This window comes from Leiobunum rupestre, assembly GCF_980474605.1.
Source record: "Leiobunum rupestre chromosome 9 unlocalized genomic scaffold, qqLeiRupe1.1.hap1 SUPER_9_unloc_1, whole genome shotgun sequence".
In the NCBI taxonomy this organism is placed as follows: domain Eukaryota; kingdom Metazoa; phylum Arthropoda; class Arachnida; order Opiliones; family Sclerosomatidae; genus Leiobunum; species Leiobunum rupestre.
The window spans coordinates 360,768-380,086 of record NW_028324280.1 but is presented as its reverse complement, the minus strand read 5'-3'; the positions used below and the strand labels follow the sequence as shown (position 1 = coordinate 380,086).

The 19,319-nt window shown below is 39.1% G+C and overlaps 11 non-coding genes across 11 annotated transcripts; 6 read left to right on the top strand and 5 right to left on the bottom strand.

Annotated features, from left to right (window-relative positions):
- The first annotated feature begins 96 nt into the window (after positions 1-96).
- On the top strand, positions 97-288 carry LOC149921012 (U2 spliceosomal RNA). Its single transcript, XR_016477663.1, has one exon. It is a non-coding gene; the product is annotated as a U2 spliceosomal RNA (small nuclear RNA).
- A 1,985-nt stretch (positions 289-2,273) lies between these two features.
- LOC149921011 (5S ribosomal RNA) lies at positions 2,274-2,392 on the bottom strand. The gene has a single exon (XR_016477573.1). It is a non-coding gene; the product is annotated as a 5S ribosomal RNA (ribosomal RNA).
- A 1,152-nt stretch (positions 2,393-3,544) lies between these two features.
- On the top strand, positions 3,545-3,736 carry LOC149921010 (U2 spliceosomal RNA). Its single transcript, XR_016477661.1, has one exon. It is a non-coding gene; the product is annotated as a U2 spliceosomal RNA (small nuclear RNA).
- A 1,983-nt stretch (positions 3,737-5,719) lies between these two features.
- On the bottom strand, positions 5,720-5,838 carry LOC149921009 (5S ribosomal RNA). The gene has a single exon (XR_016477572.1). It is a non-coding gene; the product is annotated as a 5S ribosomal RNA (ribosomal RNA).
- Positions 5,839-6,991: 1,153 nt separating this feature from the next.
- Positions 6,992-7,183, top strand: LOC149921008 (U2 spliceosomal RNA). The gene has a single exon (XR_016477660.1). It is a non-coding gene; the product is annotated as a U2 spliceosomal RNA (small nuclear RNA).
- Positions 7,184-9,166: 1,983 nt separating this feature from the next.
- LOC149921007 (5S ribosomal RNA) lies at positions 9,167-9,285 on the bottom strand. The gene has a single exon (XR_016477571.1). It is a non-coding gene; the product is annotated as a 5S ribosomal RNA (ribosomal RNA).
- Positions 9,286-10,438: 1,153 nt separating this feature from the next.
- LOC149921006 (U2 spliceosomal RNA) lies at positions 10,439-10,630 on the top strand. Its single transcript, XR_016477659.1, has one exon. It is a non-coding gene; the product is annotated as a U2 spliceosomal RNA (small nuclear RNA).
- A 1,983-nt stretch (positions 10,631-12,613) lies between these two features.
- On the bottom strand, positions 12,614-12,732 carry LOC149921005 (5S ribosomal RNA). Its single transcript, XR_016477579.1, has one exon. It is a non-coding gene; the product is annotated as a 5S ribosomal RNA (ribosomal RNA).
- A 1,155-nt stretch (positions 12,733-13,887) lies between these two features.
- LOC149921004 (U2 spliceosomal RNA) lies at positions 13,888-14,079 on the top strand. The gene has a single exon (XR_016477658.1). It is a non-coding gene; the product is annotated as a U2 spliceosomal RNA (small nuclear RNA).
- A 1,987-nt stretch (positions 14,080-16,066) lies between these two features.
- On the bottom strand, positions 16,067-16,186 carry LOC149921003 (5S ribosomal RNA). The gene has a single exon (XR_016477580.1). It is a non-coding gene; the product is annotated as a 5S ribosomal RNA (ribosomal RNA).
- Positions 16,187-17,338: 1,152 nt separating this feature from the next.
- On the top strand, positions 17,339-17,530 carry LOC149921002 (U2 spliceosomal RNA). Its single transcript, XR_016477657.1, has one exon. It is a non-coding gene; the product is annotated as a U2 spliceosomal RNA (small nuclear RNA).
- Positions 17,531-19,319: the final 1,789 nt, after the last annotated feature.

Below are 19,319 nucleotides of genomic sequence, written 5' to 3'. Positions count from 1 at the left end.
ACCAGGACCAACATTCGGTGACGTAATTATGAAATATTTGAAATGCTCGAATTCTCTCTTTTTACTTTGTTAAACAGTGACGGCTCCTAGCGGGTTATCGCTTCTCGGCCTTTTGGCTAAGATCAAAGTGTAGTATCTGTTCTTATCAGCTTAATATCTGATACGGGTCCCATCGGGGCCCAAGATATTAAACTTATTTTTGGACGGCGGCGGAGTGGTCGGAGCTTGCTCCACCTCCGCCACGGGTCGGCCTGGTATTGCAGTAAATCCGGGATCGGCCCACTTCTCTCTCTTGAAATCAAAAATCAAACGCTCTTATAATGGCGCACTGCGCAACACAGTATTTCCGGGAAATGTTATTTGGCTGTCTTTATATATATTTCTTTATTATAATATATTGCCCCTCTGACGTCATAAGTGGTAAAATCCTTATTGTCGAATAGTTAATAATGAAGAATCGGAAAGATTCCAGTTTTTGAATTTTCTTTTACCTAGTTATACACTCTTTTTCGCGGTATTTTCACGGAGGATAGGAAGGGAGGCGAAGTAGGAGGGATGAATGGCGGCAAGATTGCGGCAGCTACGCTACGTCTAGCCGCCATTTTTCCGAAATTTTCCCGCCGCTAAGCTTCTTACAAGGATGCTGCCGCGTTCATCCCTCCTACTTCGCCTCCCTTCCTATCCTCCTTGGTATTTTCCTGGGCGCGTCCATGCTTGGTTTTCCCCCTTTCAGTCCTCTCCTCCATTATGGATACCCAAGGAGTGGATGCTAGACTCCCCGTTTAGGGCAGAGGCAATGGCCGACGAGCGGGAGGCAAGTAAGAGGGGTAAAATAAAGGCGCGAAAAGAGGTTGTTCTGTGTTATTCCTGTGGTTTTATTCGTAACCCAAGGTTCGTAAATCGTGCATGTTCTAAGTGGTTGGCTGAAGGAACCGGTTTTCATAACGTAAATTCGCGGGTTTCGGTATGGTGGGTAGAGACAGCGCGCCCCTCATTTTTAGGTCATTGGGTTCCAGCCAAGATGTTCCGCGTAAAGAGAAAACACGAAATAAGCCCCTCTCCATTTTTTCTCTCTTCCCGTCTTCCGTGGACAGTGAGTCGCCGCCGGGGGCCCGCCGCCCGCGGCAGCTACATTACCAAGATATAAAGTGGCAAGGCTTATTTTTGGTAAGTACAAAATCATTTATTATATATTGCTCTATAATTAACTATATTTGGAATTAAACATTTTTGTTCTATTTATCTCAAAGTCATGATTATTCCTAACATTAATAGTATTAAACTTAATATGATATATCTTTTGTTAAAGTAGATTAGGAATTTATAATTTTAATATTTATAGAGGAGTTCGGATTTAAAATGTTATATTTTTTTAATAATGATCTCAAAGATCTGACTTTTGAAATGTTTGTTACTTTTTCTAAGTATCAATAAAACATGACATTAAATTTATATTGTGCCAAGGTTCATTTTTATATTTTACATAAACTACATCACCTAAAACAATTAATAGATAAAAGTTAGCTATATTATTTTGTTTAAAAAATATATCTCTGTCTCCGTTTTATTATTTAATTTCGTGGTTTGTTTTGATATTTTGTATTTTTGGGTTACTCCCCTAATCCATGCGGCTGTCCCATGATAAAACCTTCTATAAAACATTTTCCAAAAGTCCTTTTTTAGATTCAACTATTTAAATTACATTTAAGATTAAAATTTAGAACAAAAAATATATTTCACAATTAGAATTTGTTAATAAAATTTTAACTTTGGACTTCATTCCAAAACCAGAAAAGGCCATTTCAGAGTGGATTTTACCGCGGAAATGTTTTTGTTTAGAGATAAACGTTAGTTAGTTAGTTAGTTAGTTAGTTAGTTAGTTAGTTAATTAGTTAGTTAGTTAGTTAGTTAGTTAATTAGTTAGTTAGTTAGTTAGTTAGTTAGTTAGTTAGTTAGTTAGTTAGTTAGTAAGTAAGTAAGTAAGTAAGTAAGTAAGTAAGTAAGTAAGTTAGTACTATTTTAAGTACAAGCCTTAAGTAGAATAAAATGAAAACCAATTTTCTCGCCATTTTATTTTGTTCAATTTTGATACTAACATGTATTTTATTCACGGAAAGATGCTGCCAGTTGTTAAAAAAAGGCCAAGAGTTGACCGAAATAATATTATCGTCTGGGCGAACTTTTAATTGCATAAAAAAGCAGCGTCAAAATGATAGGATGAAGGTATTTTCCTGTTAAAAGACGCAAATCCCATCCCGCGAAAATAAATGAGTAGCCAACGGCACGCGGTGTTCCCAGGTGGTCTCCCTCCCAAGTACTGACCGCGCTCGACGCTGCTTAACTTCGGTGATCAGACGAGAACCGGTGTATTCAGCGTGATATGGCCGTTGCCGCTAGAGTGTAATTGATAGCGGTGGACAAGCCGCGACTAGCCAGGTCCTGGTAGGTTGGTGATCGCCGAGGGCCACCGGCTGCATGCGGCTCCAATAGAACGTTCTATACACTCTTTTTAGAAACGTTTACTGGGCGCCGATATTATCGTACAGACAACCAACGAGCAAGCCCTTTACCGCAGAAATTTCATCCCCCCCCCCCCCCCAAACCAGTTTTTTCATCACCCTCCCCGTAGACTGTAAGGTGATGGCGGTCGATTGGGAAGGCGCGTTTACGAATCTATAAAATTGGTGTGGTGTGCTTTCCCCCTTTGGAGTTCGGAGGAGGTGAAGGTTTGGCCGGTTTTTCGTCTTAGAGAAATATATTTATCTGGCAAACCCGTAAGAAATTGAGAGCAGTCAATTTTTATTAGTAGCGTAGTTGCTAGCCTAGGCTTCACATATTTCCGGCTTTGCTTTCCGCGCCTTTTTTCTTATTTTAAATGATTTTTGTAATAAATGTATGATGGCAAATAAGAAAAATTCTAGAAAATACTAGTCCCAAATCCACGTGTTTAAGATGAAACTTAGATCATGAAAATATCCTTAACCCCAAACATACTTCAACACCTAGGGTGCCTCCTACAACTCCTAAAAGGTACGTCTCTAAAATATTCATATAAAGACAGGACATAAGCCGAATTCTCTTAAACCAAAGAATAACAAAAGTTGTTAGTCCTGCTGAACCAGCTCTATAGTCTGTATGAAAAGTGACCGGTTATGGTCCACTTTTATAGAACGCTCTATTCGCTTATAATAAATTTTTCCTAAATGGTCATTTAAACGCGTTTGACGTTTCACGTAGAATCTAGTACACTTAATACGTTATTTATGGTCCTATAAACCACCATTTAGATTTTTTTTCCATACGGCCCGGTAAAGTGGCCCACTCTACTGTCTCTAGCCGATGACCCCAAAAGTGCCAGTCCGGGCCTGGCGGTGTACCTCTATTTCACGGATTCAAGATATCGTCTTCTCCTTTGTTCGCGCGATGGCTACAAACGTTGTCATCTCCCACCAGGACCAACATTCGGTGACGTAATTATGAAATATTTGAAATGCTCGAATTCTCTCTTTTTACTTTGTTAAACAGTGACGGCTCCTAGCGGGTTATCGCTTCTCGGCCTTTTGGCTAAGATCAAAGTGTAGTATCTGTTCTTATCAGCTTAATATCTGATACGGGTCCCATCGGGGCCCAAGATATTAAACTTATTTTTGGACGGCGGCGGAGTGGTCGGAGCTTGCTCCACCTCCGCCACGGGTCGGCCTGGTATTGCAGTAAATCCGGGATCGGCCCACTTCTCTCTTGAAATCAAAAATCAAACGCTCTTATAATGGCGCACTGCGCAACACAGTATTTCCGGGAAATGTTATTTGGCTGTCTTTATATATATTTCTTTATTATAATATATTGCCCCTCTGACGTCATAAGTGGTAAAATCCTTATTGTCGAATAGTTAATAATGAAGAATCGGAAAGATTCCAGTTTTTGAATTTTCTTTTACCTAGTTATACACTCTTTTTCGCGGTATTTTCACGGAGGATAGGAAGGGAGGCGAAGTAGGAGGGATGAATGGCGGCAAGATTGCGGCAGCTACGCTACGTCTAGCCGCCATTTTTCCGAAATTTTCCCGCCGCTAAGCTTCTTACAAGGATGCTGCCGCGTTCATCCCTCCTACTTCGCCTCCCTTCCTATCCTCCTTGGTATTTTCCTGGGCGCGTCCATGCTTGGTTTTCCCCCTTTCAGTCCTCTCCTCCATTATGGATACCCAAGGAGTGGATGCTAGACTCCCCGTTTAGGGCAGAGGCAATGGCCGACGAGCGGGAGGCAAGTAAGAGGGGTAAAATAAAGGCGCGAAAAGAGGTTGTTCTGTGTTATTCCTGTGGTTTTATTCGTAACCCAAGGTTCGTAAATCGTGCATGTTCTAAGTGGTTGGCTGAAGGAACCGGTTTTCATAACGTAAATTCGCGGGTTTCGGTATGGTGGGTAGAGACAGCGCGCCCCTCATTTTTAGGTCATTGGGTTCCAGCCAAGATGTTCCGCGTAAAGAGAAAACACGAAATAAGCCCCTCTCCATTTTTTCTCTCTTCCCGTCTTCCGTGGACAGTGAGTCGCCGCCGGGGGCCCGCCGCCCGCGGCAGCTACATTACCAAGATATAAAGTGGCAAGGCTTATTTTTGGTAAGTACAAAATCATTTATTATATATTGCTCTATAATTAACTATATTTGGAATTAAACATTTTTGTTCTATTTATCTCAAAGTCATGATTATTCCTAACATTAATAGTATTAAACTTAATATGATATATCTTTTGTTAAAGTAGATTAGGAATTTATAATTTTAATATTTATAGAGGAGTTCGGATTTAAAATGTTATATTTTTTTAATAATGATCTCAAAGATCTGACTTTTGAAATGTTTGTTACTTTTTCTAAGTATCAATAAAACATGACATTAAATTTATATTGTGCCAAGGTTCATTTTTATATTTTACATAAACTACATCACCTAAAACAATTAATAGATAAAAGTTAGCTATATTATTTTGTTTAAAAAATATATCTCTGTCTCCGTTTTATTATTTAATTTCGTGGTTTGTTTTGATATTTTGTATTTTTGGGTTACTCCCCTAATCCATGCGGCTGTCCCATGATAAAACCTTCTATAAAACATTTTCCAAAAGTCCTTTTTTAGATTCAACTATTTAAATTACATTTAAGATTAAAATTTAGAACAAAAAATATATTTCACAATTAGAATTTGTTAATAAAATTTTAACTTTGGACTTCATTCCAAAACCAGAAAAGGCCATTTCAGAGTGGATTTTACCGCGGAAATGTTTTTGTTTAGAGATAAACGTTAGTTAGTTAGTTAGTTAGTTAGTTAGTTAGTTAGTTAATTAGTTAGTTAGTTAGTTAGTTAGTTAATTAGTTAGTTAGTTAGTTAGTTAGTTAGTTAGTTAGTTAGTTAGTTAGTTAGTAAGTAAGTAAGTAAGTAAGTAAGTAAGTAAGTAAGTAAGTTAGTACTATTTTAAGTACAAGCCTTAAGTAGAATAAAATGAAAACCAATTTTCTCGCCATTTTATTTTGTTCAATTTTGATACTAACATGTATTTTATTCACGGAAAGATGCTGCCAGTTGTTAAAAAAAGGCCAAGAGTTGACCGAAATAATATTATCGTCTGGGCGAACTTTTAATTGCATAAAAAAGCAGCGTCAAAATGATAGGATGAAGGTATTTTCCTGTTAAAAGACGCAAATCCCATCCCGCGAAAATAAATGAGTAGCCAACGGCACGCGGTGTTCCCAGGTGGTCTCCCTCCCAAGTACTGACCGCGCTCGACGCTGCTTAACTTCGGTGATCAGACGAGAACCGGTGTATTCAGCGTGATATGGCCGTTGCCGCTAGAGTGTAATTGATAGCGGTGGACAAGCCGCGACTAGCCAGGTCCTGGTAGGTTGGTGATCGCCGAGGGCCACCGGCTGCATGCGGCTCCAATAGAACGTTCTATACACTCTTTTTAGAAACGTTTACTGGGCGCCGATATTATCGTACAGACAACCAACGAGCAAGCCCTTTACCGCAGAAATTTCATCCCCCCCCCCCCCCCCAAACCAGTTTTTTCATCACCCTCCCCGTAGACTGTAAGGTGATGGCGGTCGATTGGGAAGGCGCGTTTACGAATCTATAAAATTGGTGTGGTGTGCTTTCCCCCTTTGGAGTTCGGAGGAGGTGAAGGTTTGGCCGGTTTTTCGTCTTAGAGAAATATATTTATCTGGCAAACCCGTAAGAAATTGAGAGCAGTCAATTTTTATTAGTAGCGTAGTTGCTAGCCTAGGCTTCACATATTTCCGGCTTTGCTTTCCGCGCCTTTTTTCTTATTTTAAATGATTTTTGTAATAAATGTATGATGGCAAATAAGAAAAATTCTAGAAAATACTAGTCCCAAATCCACGTGTTTAAGATGAAACTTAGATCATGAAAATATCCTTAACCCCAAACATACTTCAACACCTAGGGTGCCTCCTACAACTCCTAAAAGGTACGTCTCTAAAATATTCATATAAAGACAGGACATAAGCCGAATTCTCTTAAACCAAAGAATAACAAAAGTTGTTAGTCCTGCTGAACCAGCTCTATAGTCTGTATGAAAAGTGACCGGTTATGGTCCACTTTTATAGAACGCTCTATTCGCTTATAATAAATTTTTCCTAAATGGTCATTTAAACGCGTTTGACGTTTCACGTAGAATCTAGTACACTTAATACGTTATTTATGGTCCTATAAACCACCATTTAGATTTTTTTTCCATACGGCCCGGTAAAGTGGCCCACTCTACTGTCTCTAGCCGATGACCCCAAAAGTGCCAGTCCGGGCCTGGCGGTGTACCTCTATTTCACGGATTCAAGATATCGTCTTCTCCTTTGTTCGCGCGATGGCTACAAACGTTGTCATCTCCCACCAGGACCAACATTCGGTGACGTAATTATGAAATATTTGAAATGCTCGAATTCTCTCTTTTTACTTTGTTAAACAGTGACGGCTCCTAGCGGGTTATCGCTTCTCGGCCTTTTGGCTAAGATCAAAGTGTAGTATCTGTTCTTATCAGCTTAATATCTGATACGGGTCCCATCGGGGCCCAAGATATTAAACTTATTTTTGGACGGCGGCGGAGTGGTCGGAGCTTGCTCCACCTCCGCCACGGGTCGGCCTGGTATTGCAGTAAATCCGGGATCGGCCCACTTCTCTCTTGAAATCAAAAATCAAACGCTCTTATAATGGCGCACTGCGCAACACAGTATTTCCGGGAAATGTTATTTGGCTGTCTTTATATATATTTCTTTATTATAATATATTGCCCCTCTGACGTCATAAGTGGTAAAATCCTTATTGTCGAATAGTTAATAATGAAGAATCGGAAAGATTCCAGTTTTTGAATTTTCTTTTACCTAGTTATACACTCTTTTTCGCGGTATTTTCACGGAGGATAGGAAGGGAGGCGAAGTAGGAGGGATGAATGGCGGCAAGATTGCGGCAGCTACGCTACGTCTAGCCGCCATTTTTCCGAAATTTTCCCGCCGCTAAGCTTCTTACAAGGATGCTGCCGCGTTCATCCCTCCTACTTCGCCTCCCTTCCTATCCTCCTTGGTATTTTCCTGGGCGCGTCCATGCTTGGTTTTCCCCCTTTCAGTCCTCTCCTCCATTATGGATACCCAAGGAGTGGATGCTAGACTCCCCGTTTAGGGCAGAGGCAATGGCCGACGAGCGGGAGGCAAGTAAGAGGGGTAAAATAAAGGCGCGAAAAGAGGTTGTTCTGTGTTATTCCTGTGGTTTTATTCGTAACCCAAGGTTCGTAAATCGTGCATGTTCTAAGTGGTTGGCTGAAGGAACCGGTTTTCATAACGTAAATTCGCGGGTTTCGGTATGGTGGGTAGAGACAGCGCGCCCCTCATTTTTAGGTCATTGGGTTCCAGCCAAGATGTTCCGCGTAAAGAGAAAACACGAAATAAGCCCCTCTCCATTTTTTCTCTCTTCCCGTCTTCCGTGGACAGTGAGTCGCCGCCGGGGGCCCGCCGCCCGCGGCAGCTACATTACCAAGATATAAAGTGGCAAGGCTTATTTTTGGTAAGTACAAAATCATTTATTATATATTGCTCTATAATTAACTATATTTGGAATTAAACATTTTTGTTCTATTTATCTCAAAGTCATGATTATTCCTAACATTAATAGTATTAAACTTAATATGATATATCTTTTGTTAAAGTAGATTAGGAATTTATAATTTTAATATTTATAGAGGAGTTCGGATTTAAAATGTTATATTTTTTTAATAATGATCTCAAAGATCTGACTTTTGAAATGTTTGTTACTTTTTCTAAGTATCAATAAAACATGACATTAAATTTATATTGTGCCAAGGTTCATTTTTATATTTTACATAAACTACATCACCTAAAACAATTAATAGATAAAAGTTAGCTATATTATTTTGTTTAAAAAATATATCTCTGTCTCCGTTTTATTATTTAATTTCGTGGTTTGTTTTGATATTTTGTATTTTTGGGTTACTCCCCTAATCCATGCGGCTGTCCCATGATAAAACCTTCTATAAAACATTTTCCAAAAGTCCTTTTTTAGATTCAACTATTTAAATTACATTTAAGATTAAAATTTAGAACAAAAAATATATTTCACAATTAGAATTTGTTAATAAAATTTTAACTTTGGACTTCATTCCAAAACCAGAAAAGGCCATTTCAGAGTGGATTTTACCGCGGAAATGTTTTTGTTTAGAGATAAACGTTAGTTAGTTAGTTAGTTAGTTAGTTAGTTAGTTAGTTAATTAGTTAGTTAGTTAGTTAGTTAGTTAATTAGTTAGTTAGTTAGTTAGTTAGTTAGTTAGTTAGTTAGTTAGTTAGTTAGTAAGTAAGTAAGTAAGTAAGTAAGTAAGTAAGTAAGTAAGTTAGTACTATTTTAAGTACAAGCCTTAAGTAGAATAAAATGAAAACCAATTTTCTCGCCATTTTATTTTGTTCAATTTTGATACTAACATGTATTTTATTCACGGAAAGATGCTGCCAGTTGTTAAAAAAAGGCCAAGAGTTGACCGAAATAATATTATCGTCTGGGCGAACTTTTAATTGCATAAAAAAGCAGCGTCAAAATGATAGGATGAAGGTATTTTCCTGTTAAAAGACGCAAATCCCATCCCGCGAAAATAAATGAGTAGCCAACGGCACGCGGTGTTCCCAGGTGGTCTCCCTCCCAAGTACTGACCGCGCTCGACGCTGCTTAACTTCGGTGATCAGACGAGAACCGGTGTATTCAGCGTGATATGGCCGTTGCCGCTAGAGTGTAATTGATAGCGGTGGACAAGCCGCGACTAGCCAGGTCCTGGTAGGTTGGTGATCGCCGAGGGCCACCGGCTGCATGCGGCTCCAATAGAACGTTCTATACACTCTTTTTAGAAACGTTTACTGGGCGCCGATATTATCGTACAGACAACCAACGAGCAAGCCCTTTACCGCAGAAATTTCATCCCCCCCCCCCCCCCCAAACCAGTTTTTTCATCACCCTCCCCGTAGACTGTAAGGTGATGGCGGTCGATTGGGAAGGCGCGTTTACGAATCTATAAAATTGGTGTGGTGTGCTTTCCCCCTTTGGAGTTCGGAGGAGGTGAAGGTTTGGCCGGTTTTTCGTCTTAGAGAAATATATTTATCTGGCAAACCCGTAAGAAATTGAGAGCAGTCAATTTTTATTAGTAGCGTAGTTGCTAGCCTAGGCTTCACATATTTCCGGCTTTGCTTTCCGCGCCTTTTTTCTTATTTTAAATGATTTTTGTAATAAATGTATGATGGCAAATAAGAAAAATTCTAGAAAATACTAGTCCCAAATCCACGTGTTTAAGATGAAACTTAGATCATGAAAATATCCTTAACCCCAAACATACTTCAACACCTAGGGTGCCTCCTACAACTCCTAAAAGGTACGTCTCTAAAATATTCATATAAAGACAGGACATAAGCCGAATTCTCTTAAACCAAAGAATAACAAAAGTTGTTAGTCCTGCTGAACCAGCTCTATAGTCTGTATGAAAAGTGACCGGTTATGGTCCACTTTTATAGAACGCTCTATTCGCTTATAATAAATTTTTCCTAAATGGTCATTTAAACGCGTTTGACGTTTCACGTAGAATCTAGTACACTTAATACGTTATTTATGGTCCTATAAACCACCATTTAGATTTTTTTTCCATACGGCCCGGTAAAGTGGCCCACTCTACTGTCTCTAGCCGATGACCCCAAAAGTGCCAGTCCGGGCCTGGCGGTGTACCTCTATTTCACGGATTCAAGATATCGTCTTCTCCTTTGTTCGCGCGATGGCTACAAACGTTGTCATCTCCCACCAGGACCAACATTCGGTGACGTAATTATGAAATATTTGAAATGCTCGAATTCTCTCTTTTTACTTTGTTAAACAGTGACGGCTCCTAGCGGGTTATCGCTTCTCGGCCTTTTGGCTAAGATCAAAGTGTAGTATCTGTTCTTATCAGCTTAATATCTGATACGGGTCCCATCGGGGCCCAAGATATTAAACTTATTTTTGGACGGCGGCGGAGTGGTCGGAGCTTGCTCCACCTCCGCCACGGGTCGGCCTGGTATTGCAGTAAATCCGGGATCGGCCCACTTCTCTCTTGAAATCAAAAATCAAACGCTCTTATAATGGCGCACTGCGCAACACAGTATTTCCGGGAAATGTTATTTGGCTGTCTTTATATATATTTCTTTATTATAATATATTGCCCCTCTGACGTCATAAGTGGTAAAATCCTTATTGTCGAATAGTTAATAATGAAGAATCGGAAAGATTCCAGTTTTTGAATTTTCTTTTACCTAGTTATACACTCTTTTTCGCGGTATTTTCACGGAGGATAGGAAGGGAGGCGAAGTAGGAGGGATGAATGGCGGCAAGATTGCGGCAGCTACGCTACGTCTAGCCGCCATTTTTCCGAAATTTTCCCGCCGCTAAGCTTCTTACAAGGATGCTGCCGCGTTCATCCCTCCTACTTCGCCTCCCTTCCTATCCTCCTTGGTATTTTCCTGGGCGCGTCCATGCTTGGTTTTCCCCCTTTCAGTCCTCTCCTCCATTATGGATACCCAAGGAGTGGATGCTAGACTCCCCGTTTAGGGCAGAGGCAATGGCCGACGAGCGGGAGGCAAGTAAGAGGGGTAAAATAAAGGCGCGAAAAGAGGTTGTTCTGTGTTATTCCTGTGGTTTTATTCGTAACCCAAGGTTCGTAAATCGTGCATGTTCTAAGTGGTTGGCTGAAGGAACCGGTTTTCATAACGTAAATTCGCGGGTTTCGGTATGGTGGGTAGAGACAGCGCGCCCCTCATTTTTAGGTCATTGGGTTCCAGCCAAGATGTTCCGCGTAAAGAGAAAACACGAAATAAGCCCCTCTCCATTTTTTCTCTCTTCCCGTCTTCCGTGGACAGTGAGTCGCCGCCGGGGGCCCGCCGCCCGCGGCAGCTACATTACCAAGATATAAAGTGGCAAGGCTTATTTTTGGTAAGTACAAAATCATTTATTATATATTGCTCTATAATTAACTATATTTGGAATTAAACATTTTTGTTCTATTTATCTCAAAGTCATGATTATTCCTAACATTAATAGTATTAAACTTAATATGATATATCTTTTGTTAAAGTAGATTAGGAATTTATAATTTTAATATTTATAGAGGAGTTCGGATTTAAAATGTTATATTTTTTTAATAATGATCTCAAAGATCTGACTTTTGAAATGTTTGTTACTTTTTCTAAGTATCAATAAAACATGACATTAAATTTATATTGTGCCAAGGTTCATTTTTATATTTTACATAAACTACATCACCTAAAACAATTAATAGATAAAAGTTAGCTATATTATTTTGTTTAAAAAATATATCTCTGTCTCCGTTTTATTATTTAATTTCGTGGTTTGTTTTGATATTTTGTATTTTTGGGTTACTCCCCTAATCCATGCGGCTGTCCCATGATAAAACCTTCTATAAAACATTTTCCAAAAGTCCTTTTTTAGATTCAACTATTTAAATTACATTTAAGATTAAAATTTAGAACAAAAAATATATTTCACAATTAGAATTTGTTAATAAAATTTTAACTTTGGACTTCATTCCAAAACCAGAAAAGGCCATTTCAGAGTGGATTTTACCGCGGAAATGTTTTTGTTTAGAGATAAACGTTAGTTAGTTAGTTAGTTAGTTAGTTAGTTAGTTAGTTAATTAGTTAGTTAGTTAGTTAGTTAGTTAATTAGTTAGTTAGTTAGTTAGTTAGTTAGTTAGTTAGTTAGTTAGTTAGTTAGTAAGTAAGTAAGTAAGTAAGTAAGTAAGTAAGTAAGTAAGTTAGTACTATTTTAAGTACAAGCCTTAAGTAGAATAAAATGAAAACCAATTTTCTCGCCATTTTATTTTGTTCAATTTTGATACTAACATGTATTTTATTCACGGAAAGATGCTGCCAGTTGTTAAAAAAAGGCCAAGAGTTGACCGAAATAATATTATCGTCTGGGCGAACTTTTAATTGCATAAAAAAGCAGCGTCAAAATGATAGGATGAAGGTATTTTCCTGTTAAAAGACGCAAATCCCATCCCGCGAAAATAAATGAGTAGCCAACGGCACGCGGTGTTCCCAGGTGGTCTCCCTCCCAAGTACTGACTGCGCTCGACGCTGCTTAACTTCGGTGATCAGACGAGAACCGGTGTATTCAGCGTGATATGGCCGTTGCCGCTAGAGTGTAATTGATAGCGGTGGACAAGCCGCGACTAGCCAGGTCCTGGTAGGTTGGTGATCGCCGAGGGCCACCGGCTGCATGCGGCTCCAATAGAACGTTCTATACACTCTTTTTAGAAACGTTTACTGGGCGCCGATATTATCGTACAGACAACCAACGAGCAAGCCCTTTACCGCAGAAATTTCATCCCCCCCCCCCCCCCAAACCAGTTTTTTCATCACCCTCCCCGTAGACTGTAAGGTGATGGCGGTCGATTGGGAAGGCGCGTTTACGAATCTATAAAATTGGTGTGGTGTGCTTTCCCCCTTTGGAGTTCGGAGGAGGTGAAGGTTTGGCCGGTTTTTCGTCTTAGAGAAATATATTTATCTGGCAAACCCGTAAGAAATTGAGAGCAGTCAATTTTTATTAGTAGCGTAGTTGCTCTAGCCTAGGCTTCACATATTTCCGGCTTTGCTTTCCGCGCCTTTTTTCTTATTTTAAATGATTTTTGTAATAAATGTATGATGGCAAATAAGAAAAATTCTAGAAAATACTAGTCCCAAATCCACGTGTTTAAGATGAAACTTAGATCATGAAAATATCCTTAACCCCAAACATACTTCAACACCTAGGGTGCCTCCTACAACTCCTAAAAGGTACGTCTCTAAAATATTCATATAAAGACAGGACATAAGCCGAATTCTCTTAAACCAAAGAATAACAAAAGTTGTTAGTCCTTGCTGAACCAGCTCTATAGTCTGTATGAAAAGTGACCGGTTATGGTCCACTTTTATAGAACGCTCTATTCGCTTATAATAAATTTTTCCTAAATGGTCATTTAAACGCGTTTGACGTTTCACGTAGAATCTAGTACACTTAATACGTTATTTATGGTCCTATAAACCACCATTTAGATTTTTTTTCCATACGGCCCGGTAAAGTGGCCCACTCTACTGTCTCTAGCCGATGACCCCAAAAGTGCCAGTCCGGGCCTGGCGGTGTACCTCTATTTCACGGATTCAAGATATCGTCTTCTCCTTTGTTCGCGCGATGGCTACAAACGTTGTCATCTCCCACCAGGACCAACATTCGGTGACGTAATTATGAAATATTTGAAATGCTCGAATTCTCTCTTTTTACTTTGTTAAACAGTGACGGCTCCTAGCGGGTTATCGCTTCTCGGCCTTTTGGCTAAGATCAAAGTGTAGTATCTGTTCTTATCAGCTTAATATCTGATACGGGTCCCATCGGGGCCCAAGATATTAAACTTATTTTTGGACGGCGGCGGAGTGGTCGGAGCTTGCTCCACCTCCGCCACGGGTCGGCCTGGTATTGCAGTAAATCCGGGATCGGCCCACTTCTCTCTTGAAATCAAAAATCAAACGCTCTTATAATGGCGCACTGCGCAACACAGTATTTCCGGGAAATGTTATTTGGCTGTCTTTATATATATTTCTTTATTATAATATATTGCCCCTCTGACGTCATAAGTGGTAAAATCCTTATTGTCGAATAGTTAATAATGAAGAATCGGAAAGATTCCAGTTTTTGAATTTTCTTTTACCTAGTTATACACTCTTTTTCGCGGTATTTTCACGGAGGATAGGAAGGGAGGCGAAGTAGGAGGGATGAATGGCGGCAAGATTGCGGCAGCTACGCTACGTCTAGCCGCCATTTTTCCGAAATTTTCCCGCCGCTAAGCTTCTTACAAGGATGCTGCCGCGTTCATCCCTCCTACTTCGCCTCCCTTCCTATCCTCCTTGGTATTTTCCTGGGCGCGTCCATGCTTGGTTTTCCCCCTTTCAGTCCTCTCCTCCATTATGGATACCCAAGGAGTGGATGCTAGACTCCCCGTTTAGGGCAGAGGCAATGGCCGACGAGCGGGAGGCAAGTAAGAGGGGTAAAATAAAGGCGCGAAAAGAGGTTGTTCTGTGTTATTCCTGTGGTTTTATTCGTAACCCAAGGTTCGTAAATCGTGCATGTTCTAAGTGGTTGGCTGAAGGAACCGGTTTTCATAACGTAAATTCGCGGGTTTCGGTATGGTGGGTAGAGACAGCGCGCCCCTCATTTTTAGGTCATTGGGTTCCAGCCAAGATGTTCCGCGTAAAGAGAAAACACGAAATAAGCCCCTCTCCATTTTTTCTCTCTTCCCGTCTTCCGTGGACAGTGAGTCGCCGCCGGGGGCCCGCCGCCCGCGGCAGCTACATTACCAAGATATAAAGTGGCAAGGCTTATTTTTGGTAAGTACAAAATCATTTATTATATATTGCTCTATAATTAACTATATTTGGAATTAAACATTTTTGTTCTATTTATCTCAAAGTCATGATTATTCCTAACATTAATAGTATTAAACTTAATATGATATATCTTTTGTTAAAGTAGATTAGGAATTTATAATTTTAATATTTATAGAGGAGTTCGGATTTAAAATGTTATATTTTTTTAATAATGATCTCAAAGATCTGACTTTTGAAATGTTTGTTACTTTTTCTAAGTATCAATAAAACATGACATTAAATTTATATTGTGCCAAGGTTCATTTTTATATTTTACATAAACTACATCACCTAAAACAATTAATAGATAAAAGTTAGCTATATTATTTTGTTTAAAAAATATATCTCTGTCTCCGTTTTATTATTTAATTTCGTGGTTTGTTTTGATATTTTGTATTTTTGGGTTACTCCCCTAATCCATGCGGCTGTCCCATGATAAAACCTTCTATAAAACATTTTCCAAAAGTCCTTTTTTAGATTCAACTATTTAAATTACATTTAAGATTAAAATTTAGAACAAAAAATATATTTCACAATTAGAATTTGTTAATAAAATTTTAACTTTGGACTTCATTCCAAAACCAGAAAAGGCCATTTCAGAGTGGATTTTACCGCGGAAATGTTTTTGTTTAGAGATAAACGTTAGTTAGTTAGTTAGTTAGTTAGTTAGTTAGTTAGTTAATTAGTTAGTTAGTTAGTTAGTTAGTTAATTAGTTAGTTAGTTAGTTAGTTAGTTAGTTAGTTAGTTAGTTAGTTAGTTAGTAAGTAAGTAAGTAAGTAAGTAAGTAAGTAAGTAAGTAAGTAAGTTAGTACTATTTTAAGTACAAGCCTTAAGTAGAATAAAATGAAAACCAATTTTCTCGCCATTTTATTTTGTTCAATTTTGATACTAACATGTATTTTATTCACGGAAAGATGCTGCCAGTTGTTAAAAAAAGGCCAAGAGTTGACCGAAATAATATTATCGTCTGGGCGAACTTTTAATTGCATAAAAAAGCAGCGTCAAAATGATAGGATGAAGGTATTTTCCTGTTAAAAGACGCAAATCCCATCCCGCGAAAATAAATGAGTAGCCAACGGCACGCGGTGTTCCCAGGTGGTCTCCCTCCCAAGTACTGCACCGCGCTCGACGCTGCTTAACTTCGGTGATCAGACGAGAACCGGTGTATTCAGCGTGATATGGCCGTTGCCGCTAGAGTGTAATTGATAGCGGTGGACAAGCCGCGACTAGCCAGGTCCTGGTAGGTTGGTGATCGCCGAGGGCCACCGGCTGCATGCGGCTCCAATAGAACGTTCTATACACTCTTTTTAGAAACGTTTACTGGGCGCCGATATTATCGTACAGACAACCAACGAGCAAGCCCTTTACCGCAGAAATTTCATCCCCCCCCCCCCCCCAAACCAGTTTTTTCATCACCCTCCCCGTAGACTGTAAGGTGATGGCGGTCGATTGGGAAGGCGCGTTTACGAATCTATAAAATTGGTGTGGTGTGCTTTCCCCCTTTGGAGTTCGGAGGAGGTGAAGGTTTGGCCGGTTTTTCGTCTTAGAGAAATATATTTATCTGGCAAACCCGTAAGAAATTGAGAGCAGTCAATTTTTATTAGTAGCGTAGTTGCTAGCCTAGGCTTCACATATTTCCGGCTTTGCTTTCCGCGCCTTTTTTCTTATTTTAAATGATTTTTGTAATAAATGTATGATGGCAAATAAGAAAAATTCTAGAAAATACTAGTCCCAAATCCACGTGTTTAAGATGAAACTTAGATCATGAAAATATCCTTAACCCCAAACATACTTCAACACCTAGGGTGCCTCCTACAACTCCTAAAAGGTACGTCTCTAAAATATTCATATAAAGACAGGACATAAGCCGAATTCTCTTAAACCAAAGAATAACAAAAGTTGTTAGTCCTGCTGAACCAGCTCTATAGTCTGTATGAAAAGTGACCGGTTATGGTCCACTTTTATAGAACGCTCTATTCGCTTATAATAAATTTTTCCTAAATGGTCATTTAAACGCGTTTGACGTTTCACGTAGAATCTAGTACACTTAATACGTTATTTATGGTCCTATAAACCACCATTTAGATTTTTTTTCCATACGGCCCGGTAAAGTGGCCCACTCTACTGTCTCTAGCCGATGACCCCAAAAGTGCCAGTCCGGGCCTGGCGGTGTACCTCTATTTCACGGATTCAAGATATCGTCTTCTCCTTTGTTCGCGCGATGGCTACAAACGTTGTCATCTCCCACCAGGACCAACATTCGGTGACGTAATTATGAAATATTTGAAATGCTCGAATTCTCTCTTTTTACTTTGTTAAACAGTGACGGCTCCTAGCGGGTTATCGCTTCTCGGCCTTTTGGCTAAGATCAAAGTGTAGTATCTGTTCTTATCAGCTTAATATCTGATACGGGTCCCATCGGGGCCCAAGATATTAAACTTATTTTTGGACGGCGGCGGAGTGGTCGGAGCTTGCTCCACCTCCGCCACGGGTCGGCCTGGTATTGCAGTAAATCCGGGATCGGCCCACTTCTCTCTTGAAATCAAAAATCAAACGCTCTTATAATGGCGCACTGCGCAACACAGTATTTCCGGGAAATGTTATTTGGCTGTCTTTATATATATTTCTTTATTATAATATATTGCCCCTCTGACGTCATAAGTGGTAAAATCCTTATTGTCGAATAGTTAATAATGAAGAATCGGAAAGATTCCAGTTTTTGAATTTTCTTTTACCTAGTTATACACTCTTTTTCGCGGTATTTTCACGGAGGATAGGAAGGGAGGCGAAGTAGGAGGGATGAATGGCGGCAAGATTGCGGCAGCTACGCTACGTCTAGCCGCCATTTTTCCGAAATTTTCCCGCCGCTAAGCTTCTTACAAGGATGCTGCCGCGTTCATCCCTCCTACTTCGCCTCCCTTCCTATCCTCCTTGGTATTTTCCTGGGCGCGTCCATGCTTGGTTTTCCCCCTTTCAGTCCTCTCCTCCATTATGGATACCCAAGGAGTGGATGCTAGACTCCCCGTTTAGGGCAGAGGCAATGGCCGACGAGCGGGAGGCAAGTAAGAGGGGTAAAATAAAGGCGCGAAAAGAGGTTGTTCTGTGTTATTCCTGTGGTTTTATTCGTAACCCAAGGTTCGTAAATCGTGCATGTTCTAAGTGGTTGGCTGAAGGAACCGGTTTTCATAACGTAAATTCGCGGGTTTCGGTATGGTGGGTAGAGACAGCGCGCCCCTCATTTTTAGGTCATTGGGTTCCAGCCAAGATGTTCCGCGTAAAGAGAAAACACGAAATAAGCCCCTCTCCATTTTTTCTCTCTTCCCGTCTTCCGTGGACAGTGAGTCGCCGCCGGGGGCCCGCCGCCCGCGGCAGCTACATTACCAAGATATAAAGTGGCAAGGCTTATTTTTGGTAAGTACAAAATCATTTATTATATATTGCTCTATAATTAACTATATTTGGAATTAAACATTTTTGTTCTATTTATCTCAAAGTCATGATTATTCCTAACATTAATAGTATTAAACTTAATATGATATATCTTTTGTTAAAGTAGATTAGGAATTTATAATTTTAATATTTATAGAGGAGTTCGGATTTAAAATGTTATATTTTTTTAATAATGATCTCAAAGATCTGACTTTTGAAATGTTTGTTACTTTTTCTAAGTATCAATAAAACATGACATTAAATTTATATTGTGCCAAGGTTCATTTTTATATTTTACATAAACTACATCACCTAAAACAATTAATAGATAAAAGTTAGCTATATTATTTTGTTTAAAAAATATATCTCTGTCTCCGTTTTATTATTTAATTTCGTGGTTTGTTTTGATATTTTGTATTTTTGGGTTACTCCCCTAATCCATGCGGCTGTCCCATGATAAAACCTTCTATAAAACATTTTCCAAAAGTCCTTTTTTAGATTCAACTATTTAAATTACATTTAAGATTAAAATTTAGAACAAAAAATATATTTCACAATTAGAATTTGTTAATAAAATTTTAACTTTGGACTTCATTCCAAAACCAGAAAAGGCCATTTCAGAGTGGATTTTACCGCGGAAATGTTTTTGTTTAGAGATAAACGTTAGTTAGTTAGTTAGTTAGTTAGTTAGTTAGTTAGTTAATTAGTTAGTTAGTTAGTTAGTTAGTTAATTAGTTAGTTAGTTAGTTAGTTAGTTAGTTAGTTAGTTAGTTAGTTAGTTAGTAAGTAAGTAAGTAAGTAAGTAAGTAAGTAAGTAAGTAAGTTAGTACTATTTTAAGTACAAGCCTTAAGTAGAATAAAATGAAAACCAATTTTCTCGCCATTTTATTTTGT